This window comes from Syngnathus acus, chromosome 4 (genome assembly GCF_901709675.1).
Source record: "Syngnathus acus chromosome 4, fSynAcu1.2, whole genome shotgun sequence".
Classification (NCBI taxonomy): Eukaryota; Metazoa; Chordata; class Actinopteri; order Syngnathiformes; family Syngnathidae; genus Syngnathus; species Syngnathus acus.
In genome coordinates this window covers 7733891-7741811 of record NC_051090.1, presented here as the reverse complement: position 1 = coordinate 7741811, position 7921 = coordinate 7733891, and the positions used below count along the sequence as shown (strand labels likewise).

The following is a 7921-nucleotide window of genomic DNA, read 5'->3' as shown; positions in this document are numbered from 1 at the left end:
AAGTGGTTTTTCTCTCGGTATGGCGCCGTGAGTGGCTGCCTCCCAGCAGTGTTCTCTCTTTTCCTCTTTATTTCCTTCTTTTCTCCTTTTTCTTTCTGTCTTTTTGTCCATTCGGCGATGCTGGTGTCTTCTACCGCACCTCGGTATCTCTTCGGATCGGATATATATATATATTTTTTCTTCCTGTGACCGGGATCATCGGTCGAGACCGGCGTAGCTCTACGACGGCTTCCTGCTTATCCGGCCAGTGATGACCGGGTCCCTCGCCTTGGCCTTGCAGCCGCAACCCCTGTGGGGAGTCCGCTCCCTCGTGCTCGTCGGAACCAACGACTTTCGCCATGCTAGCCCCGTGGTGACCATCTGCACGTGCCCCGACTGGGTGCCCAGGACGCTGCTCACACGTTTGCCTGCTTTGTGATGTTTTCACCGATTCACGACCACGGTCCATTGGGTGCCGTTGAACTGGACTGCCCTTACACCTGTCTATGGACCCCGTGGAGGCTATTTTGTGTGTTTTTGGGTGTTCTCTTGTATTTGGGGGTGCTGGTTGGCCGCTGTTACTTTTTTTTTTTGCTTTGTCTTTTAGCTTTGATTTGCTTTGATGGCTTTTATCTTGAGCACTTTCTGACTTTCTTTGTGGCGCCGTTGTGTGGCAGCTTTTTGAGAGCTCATTGAGTTGCGCTCATGCCATCTGTGTGTCTTTTGTATACCCACTCTGTGGTATGGATACTGCTGGGGCCTGAATTTCCCCACCCCTGGGGATCAATAAATATTCAATCAATCAATCAATCAATAAATGTATGGATCGATGGATTTCACACAACAGACACACCCACTGCGATGGCTGTGAAAACACAACTCTCATTTTCTGGTGCTAAATCTGTCTGATCACAGTTATGTGTCTGCAATTAAAACTGATCTTTTTGTTTTATTTATTTTTTGTTCCTGAAAATAAATCCCCCAAAATATGACACAGGCAGGTTTTCATTGAACAACAACAACAACGCTATGGTTACTGATTGCTGAATAAATTCCTGCATTGGCCGCTCTTAATTGCTGTGCCAGAGCAGAGACTCATTAGCAAGAGTCTAAGCACTTCTCGCTGTCTGCCTTCCCCCTGCTGTCACTTTTTGGACCAAGTCAGCCGTTCAGGATTTTAAAGTCTACCTCGACTTATTTGCATCCCTGCCAAAGCCTTTTCTCTTTTCCCACTGCGGCGACTGCAGGTGAGATCACACTTAAAAGAAAGGACAAAAAAAGAACCCAACTTCTCAGACTGCATGACCCACCTCAATTAAGCCAAGTGGCAAGAGAGACCTGATGTGGAAGTCACTGGAATTGAAGGTTGAGTTATCTTGAGAATCTCCAAAGGCTTTAATTATTGGACCACTTAATGTGTACTGCAAAGTTCATCTTGATGCGGTAATACTCAATAGTAAGGCTGCCAAGAAGTAAAGAGTTAGCTGGTGGGTTGGGTGGCGGGGTGCTGATGTGAGTGGGCAATTAGCAGCTTCCGCTCTCCCAGAGGATGTGGTTCCCATCACAGCGTTGAACTATTTACCAGAACATCACAATCACTACCCCTGTGCATTGTTTCTGGAGCTCAACAGTATTATCAAAGTGATATTTGACTGTCATAAGAAAAACTGAGGAGGAAAAACAGCACGAGTGTTGTCTTCTTCCTCCAATAATGAAAATACCAACAAATGAAACTACTCTCGAAATGTCTGATGTTATCTCTCTTCACAAACATTATCGCAATATATTATAGTTTTACTGATATAGTTACCGTATTTTCCGGACTATAAGGCGCACCTAAAAACCCTCAAATTTTCTCAAAAGCCGACAGTGCGCCTTATAGTCCAGTGCGGCTTATATATGGACCCGATTCTAAATTTAAACTGGCCCGAAGCATTGTGTCATAAAATCAATCATAAGTGGCCCGCTGAAGACTATGAATCATGAATCAAAAAGACTTTGGATCATTATTTTGTGATTATAAAATAATTTGTTGCGTCTGAATTTGAAATAAAAAAGATCAAATGGAGAATGATTTGATTTGGATTAAAAATCTGACATGATGCAACCTGGCCTGTTTACTGCAGTCACAAACACCAATATCACCCTTCTTATTCATACAACAATAACAACAATAAAACATTATTAACATTATTGATATATTGTTATTGTTTTCACTATTTCAAATTATTATATCGTGATTGCATTAATGGTGCGCCTTATAGTCGGGTGCGCCTAATATATGGACAAAGTTTTAAAATGGGCCATTCATTGAAGGTGCGCCTTATAGTCCGGTGCGCCTTATAGTCCAGAAAATACGGTAGTCCCTTCCCTCTTGGGTCATATGATGGAAAATTGGACTCTAATGCTTATGTACAGTAAATATTGTTTTCATGATGGTGCCTGTCTGTCCTCATTGGGATGGCAGGTAAGATAGAACCTGTCCCAGCGGCATTGGCCAATAGATGGGGTACCCCCTGGACTGCTCACTCACCAGTCAATTACAGGGCACAGCCATCCACATTTGTCAATGAACCCTAACTGTGCGGAGTTTACGTTTATCTTCTCCCCGTGCTTGTGTTGGGTTTCCTCCGGGTACTTTGGTTTCCTCCCACAATCCCAAAAGCTTGCTTGGTAGGGCAACTACTCCAAATTGTCCATAGGTGTGATTGTAAATAATCTTTTTTGTCTATGTGAGCCGTGCTATTGCCTGGCAACCGGTTCTGGGTGTCCCCTGCCTATTGCCCAAAGCCGGCTGGGATAGGCTCCAACGCGTCTGCGACCCTCGCAAGGATAAGCGGTTTGGAAGATGAATGAATATAGGAGGACGGGTCAATTCAAGCACAAAATCTGAAATTGCCAGACGTGTCAGGACTGAGACCTCCCCGAGTATTTTATTCCAGTAAACACTGCGCCGTGTTATGCATGCGTGTATGTGACTTCACGCACGCATTAGAAGAATTTTGCATTGTGAATGACTGCATTATATAATATGATAATATATCATATGATAACATATTATGTAATCTAATAAAAAGTCCAAATTGGACCTCATACCCCGAATGTAACTTTAGATTCAAACACTGTGGCAAACACTAACTAAATTCTCCGCTGTGCCATCCCGAATGGAACACACAAATGAAAGTAACCCCACATTTTTACAATTCCATCATCGACTGCCATTTATTAGTATCAAACCACTGCTACAAAATTACATCAAACATGATGAAAATGGACTTGCATACGTGCTATACTGTACACAATGTAAGCTTTAAATCAATTAAAGTACATGTATTTTCTCATATTTGGGACAAATATCAATATATATTCATATATTTCAATATATATTTATATATATATAGGTATAGGTATATCAATGCCACTTATATCATTCCAGTGATTTAGAGCCTATAAATATACAAACGGCATCTAAAGGACCTTCAAACACATTTGAGTAAACATTTCCATTCTTCAATTTCTTTAGTAATACCATCATATCCTCACCATTAAATACTTTGATTGATCATATCATATCATATGGTGCCCTCAGAAAGTCCATCCACAATTTTTGAACAAACACCATTAAATGCATACTTGTGTGTGCGCAAAATAGTAAAACAAATAAATACATACAATATGATCCATTTGTGTAGGAGAGCTGGGGTGGGGGACTTTTTCCGAGCAGGCTCTCAGAGGGCCATCATAAATGTATGAACAAATACGATCCAAATGATTATTACGAGATTTTACGAGCATTTGCGTGTTACACTTTTGGGGGCTTTTTATAACAGTTCTTCTGTTCCTTTGTTTGCTTTCAGAATTGCATGTCCGGCCGTATGAAAAGCTCTCGTGGGTCAAATGTTATGTTCTCCACCCCTGCTTTCGACCAAGAATAAAATGAGGCTACAAAGAAGTGACGTGTGGTGCCATTGTGAGCATTGCGAACAATCCCGAAAAGCAGCATTACATTGACTGTCACTCATTTTCTTCCAAATTGGCTTTAACAGCCTGATCCACAGCAGGCAAAGTAAAGAGGCCTCACTTGACAAACATCCACTCCAGCAATGGCACCTGCCAGACTAGTATACATACTTGAGCCAAAAATGAATTGGAAGTTTGGAAGTGAGCAAAGAACATTTTGTTTTCCGTGTGTTTGACGGAAGGACTACTTCCAGCCTGCCGTGTGATAAACACGTCCACTAAGTGAATGCGAGTGTGTTTTTGTTGTCTTTTAGATCCTCAGTATGCTGCTCAGGGAAGTGCAATGTGGCTGCTGCAGAAAGTCAGGCAGCGGAATGCAACAATATATATCCCCAAATGAAAATTACAAAGGGTTGCTAGGTAGTTTCACTAACAGCACAGCCAACCCCCCCTCCGTAAAATGAAAACAAAATCCAATCAATAATAATCGAAACAGTATTAATAATGGAGAACAGGACCATGCAGCTGGACATTGCCTAATTCCTGCAAGACGTAGATTTGAATCACCTTGAAGTGAGCAGTAGGGGCATTACATGAATGTTAGATATGTGTACGCATTTTAAATCTATGAAGAAACATTAAGACCACACTGACAAAAAAAAAAGTGTGTGTGTTGTTCTCAGACAGTTGTTTAAAACCAAACTATAATAACACTACTTTTTCAAATTTCTGTTTCGTGTGGCTTTAACACTTGTTGTAAATGGGGCACATTCTGTGCACTTGAGTGCACTCTCACCTCCCCATATCGTAACTCACACCTAACTAGATGCATTCTGACTGGAAGAAGTGTTGCCCCTGATTGTTGAAATCTACTGCCTCCAAGAATCATTGCTTATTCTATTTTTTCTGCAGCTGCACGGAAGATAACTGTCAGGTAGAGTGTGACCTTGAACAGACAGAAATGTGCGTCAACTTAGTTGAACCCTGCATATCTTACATTGAAGGCTAAAAATTCTTTGCTTAGTATTTGGAGTGTGGAAAATCCAAATGAATTTTGTATAAGAGCAATTTTTTCTCTTCTTTGGCTCCATTAAATGATTTTGCTTGGTGCTCAAATGAAGCACGTTTCTGGCTAAAGTAAAACTTACTGCAATTATGATGCTATCGCACAAATGGATCTAAAAAAAATATGCATGTAAAAAATAATGGTAGCAATGGCACACAATAATTTTAGTTTGGACTGTAGTGAGAAAAGTTAAAGTTAAAGTCCCAATGATCGTCACACACACACCTGGGTGTGGTGAAATTTGTCCTCTGCATTTAACCCATCCCCGTGTGATTTTAATCCATCCCCTGGGGGAGAGGGGAGCAGTGAGCAGCAGCGGTGCCGCGCTCAGTTGGTGATCTAACCCCCCAATTCCAACCCTTAATGCTGAGTGCCAAGCAGGGAGGCAATGGGTCCCATTTTTATAGTTTTTGGTATGACCCGGCCGGGGTTTGAACCCACAACCTTCCAGTCTCAGGGCGGACACTCTACCACTAGGCCACTGAGCTAGAAGCAAGTTTTGAAGCCTTGTTTATTTCTCCAAGCAGTAGTATGGTTCAGTTTTTTTTTTTTTTTTTTTTGAGTTTCCATTGTCAAAAGCTAATAAATAAGTTTTACCAACCCACTTTTCAGCATAATGTGGTAGGGTAGTGCAGGGTGGAGCTAGGCTCACTACTGTCCATTGATTGGTTGACAGAGCCAATGGGAAGCAAACGGAAAGCGGCTCTGAAGAAAACCCTGTTGAATAATAACTTCTAGACGCTTGCTTGAGAATTTTTTAGGGAGCAAGTCGGCACGGAGCGCTATTATTTTTTTTATGGAATCTAAATGTTCTACGCTGCTGTTTCAATACTTACTGTTTCATATGAAGAATATTGCTACCCCGGAGTTATGCTACATCATCTGTACTTGTCTTAACTTGCCAAAGCTGACATAACGTTGGGCTTCTTTTGACAGCAAGCTAGTGGCGATAGAATCAATAGCACCTCTGCTGCTTGCATCTATACTCTGCTTTTTCTCTCAATTTCCACCCAATTGGCTAAATTCTGAAGATCAATTTAGAAATAAATTTTCTTATCCATGTGAAATAATACTGCTTGATGTAAATGGGGCTAAAATGAAAGGTCAACTTTCGTCATTGCGGTGTTTGACAAAATACTTGAAGGCACATTCAGTACAGTACTTCTGGGATCCCGGGAGTGGCTGGTGTGCATTTGAACGCATCAATTGGATGCCGATCTATGGAGATGGCTAATTTTAAAGTTGAAGTTGGGGTTTGCTTTTTGATGTCAGCAGGGAGGTGAGGGAGTGAGCTTTCAGCTTGTAAATCAACATTTTAATTTAGATCATCATACACAAGCCTGTTGGAGCACACAGGGAGTTCAACATCATACGATTCTAGTTTGTGCAAACAAAATACAATCCGAGCCACCCCTCGATGCATTCCGGGATGAAATGAACCGTGTTTTATGTTTGTAAATATGCCAGAAGATTTAGCGAGCAACGGCGCAGTCAATAATGACGGCAGGCGCAAAAGCAGGATAATCCTATATGCTGCGTGCACCATGGCATCTGGCCATCTGGGCTCAGCTGAGTATTTGCGCAACGTGTTCGAGGGCCAACAAATATGCATGATATACCAGGATAATCATGACTCAGCAGCTACGCTGGGACTAACCCATCTGAGCGTTCATGAACTCACATATGGGTTGAAGTGTTGGGATGTGAAGGCTTTTATTGCAAATAAGATTGAATTAATAAAAGGGAATTGTTTATAGCATTTCTACTCCCAAAATATTCAAAATCCTGTACATTTGATGAGGAATATAGTGGTGCCCTGAGATACGAGTTTTATTCATTACATGACCACACTCGTAACTCAAAGTGGTCATATTTCAAATCATCTTTGCCCATTAAAATACATGGAAATGCCATCAATTGGATCCAGCCTCCCCCAAAACACAACAAATGAGGAAAATAGTACTCTATAATGTACTTTATAAAACCGAGTAACAACATAAATACATTTTGGCCTGAGTGCCTTTACCACCGGGCGACAATATAAGACTATCAGTGCTTTACTAATCAATCATAATTCATTTTCGCGGAGGATAAAGAATCGCCTATATGCCTGTGAGTATTGTTATCTTGTCAGTCTACATGTGTTGCACAGTATGTGCTGAAATATGCATTCTTTGAAATACTATCACATAGATGCTATTTATGAAGCACATCTATGATGTTTGCTATTATTCGTTAGCATTAAGTTAGCGGGGGATCCTCCCATTTGTGGTCTCTTCTCAAGGTTTCTTATTTTTCCCCAGCATTAAGTTAGCGGGGGATCCTCCCATTTGTGGTCTCTTCTCAAGGTTTCTTATTTTTCCCCAGTAGGGGTTTTTGAGTTTTTCCTTGCCCTCCTGGGAGTTAAGATCAGGGGATGTTGAAAATAATTGTCAATTTTGCATATGAGAAGCTCTTTGAGACTTGTCTGTGATTTAGGGCTATGTAAATAAACTTGACTTGTTCTCATCTTGACAAATGTGTAAGTCAGGTCACTCGTATCTCAAGGCACCGCTTTACCAGCAGATTACTGCCAACAAAATTTCAGGTAGTCATCAAATACGCCACAACAACCCACAGAATAAATGATAGGCGACTGTGATTAGAAATAAATAAATATATCAAAAAACAAAATGCCTGATGTTTCATGTAGACATGCATCACAAGCACACTCTCTGCACGTCAAACACTCAAGTGTGTGAAAACTAGTACTACACACACTGGCTCTAAAGATACGCATGTATCTAAATTTTCTCCAGATATACACACACATTGAGTCTGCTCTAGAATACTGTTATATTGGTGCACACCCTCTCCCCACTTCAAAAAGGAACTCAATTGCTTGCAAACATTTGTTCTTTTACTCAACAAATAAAC

At 41.1% G+C, this 7921-nt stretch overlaps 2 long non-coding RNA genes across 2 annotated transcripts; one reads left to right on the top strand and one right to left on the bottom strand.

Annotated features, from left to right (window-relative positions):
• Positions 1 to 5545: 5545 nt before the first annotated feature.
• LOC119121437 lies at positions 5546 to 7298 on the bottom strand. Its single transcript, XR_005097680.1, has 2 exons — positions 6016 to 7298; positions 5546 to 5985 (listed from the first exon to the last, which is right to left on the bottom strand). It is a non-coding gene; the product is annotated as an uncharacterized LOC119121437 (long non-coding RNA).
• Positions 7040 to 7878, top strand: LOC119121436. Its single transcript, XR_005097679.1, has 3 exons — positions 7040 to 7134; positions 7214 to 7289; positions 7354 to 7878. It is a non-coding gene; the product is annotated as an uncharacterized LOC119121436 (long non-coding RNA).
• Positions 7879 to 7921: the final 43 nt, after the last annotated feature.